Source organism: Delphinapterus leucas, chromosome 11 (genome assembly GCF_059928025.1).
Source record: "Delphinapterus leucas isolate spDelLeu-1000000601 "Yukka" chromosome 11, BTC_Dleu_Yukka2, whole genome shotgun sequence".
Classification (NCBI taxonomy): domain Eukaryota; kingdom Metazoa; phylum Chordata; class Mammalia; order Artiodactyla; family Monodontidae; genus Delphinapterus; species Delphinapterus leucas.
The window spans coordinates 91,198,403-91,199,782 of NC_143139.1; positions in this window are offsets into that span (position 1 = coordinate 91,198,403).

The following is a 1,380-nucleotide window of genomic DNA, read 5'->3' on the forward strand; positions in this document are numbered from 1 at the left end:
GGTGGATTCTTAACCACTGTGCCACCAGGGAAGCCCGAGTGATAGAATTTTTGTTGAGCCCAGGCTCAACAGCTAAAGAGTACATTTTCCAGCCTCCCTTGCTGTTTTCTCTGACCATGTAACTAAGTTGTGGGAATGGAAATCATCTGTTCAACTTCCAGGCTGTTCCTTTAAAGTAAGTGTAGGCAAAATTTTTCTTTAAAGGGCCAGATAGTGAAGGGACTTCCCTGGTAGTCCAGCGGTTAAGATTCTGTGTTCCCAGTGCAGGGGGCCTGGGTTCCATCCCTGGTCAGGGAACTAGATCCCGCATACCGCAGCTAAAGATCCTGCATACCACAACTAAAATATCCTGTGTGCCGCAAATAAAAGATTCCGTGTGCAGCAACAAAGATCCCTCATGCTACAACTAAGACCCAGGGCAGCCAAATAAATAAATATTAAAAAAAAATAATAGAGGTCCAGATAGTAAATACTTCAGGCTTTGCAGGCTCTGAGGCCTCCATTGCAACTACTTACCTCCACCGTTGCAGTAAGAAAGCAGAAATAGACAATACATGAATAAACGGGTATGGCTGTGTTCCAATAAAACTTTATTTACACAAACAGGCAGAAGGTCAGATTTGGTCCCTGGGTGGTAGTTTGCCTGCCTCTGCCTTAAAAGGATGGAGAATACCATCCCTTTCCCTCTAGCTGGAATGTAGATGTGTTGGCTGGAACTGGAGTAACTATTTTGGATCACAGAGTTGAAAATGGCAGAGGAATAAGGTAGAAGTTTGAGTCCCTGACCCTGTGGAGCTGCATACCTGCCCTAGACCGCTCATGCCCAGACTGGTCCATGGGAGAGGACTAAACATATCTCGTATAAGTCACTAGTATTTTGGGCATTGTCACAGCAGCCATATTAATAGCTTAACTGTCTTATTTCACAGAACCTACAAGACCATCAAATATAAGTTGCACTGTTATTTTACGTGTCACTAAGAAATAAAAACACTGCTGTGCTAATTATTGAGCTCTTGTTTCTCAGCCCCAGGTCCACTCTTCTATATTCCGCTTTACGATAACAGGGCTAGAAATCTGTGAACTGCACTTGGCCTCTGCCTGCTGGCTAGGTTCTGCCAATAAGGGTCATTCGAAGGAGACCAGTAGGCAGGAGGAAGGAGGAGGGCCTTGCTTCTTCCTATTTGCTTCCTATTTGTTCTTATGACTGTCCAGAAGCAAGGGCTCCTCAACTGGGCAGCAGCTGTTGGTTCCACCCTCCAGAACCAGATTCATCATACCCCTCAAGAGGTACCAGCACCAGCAAAGCAATGCCTCCTCTGCAAAGTCTGGGTGCCAGCCACTCTCAACATTCCACACAATCCTAGGGGTGCTGCTGGA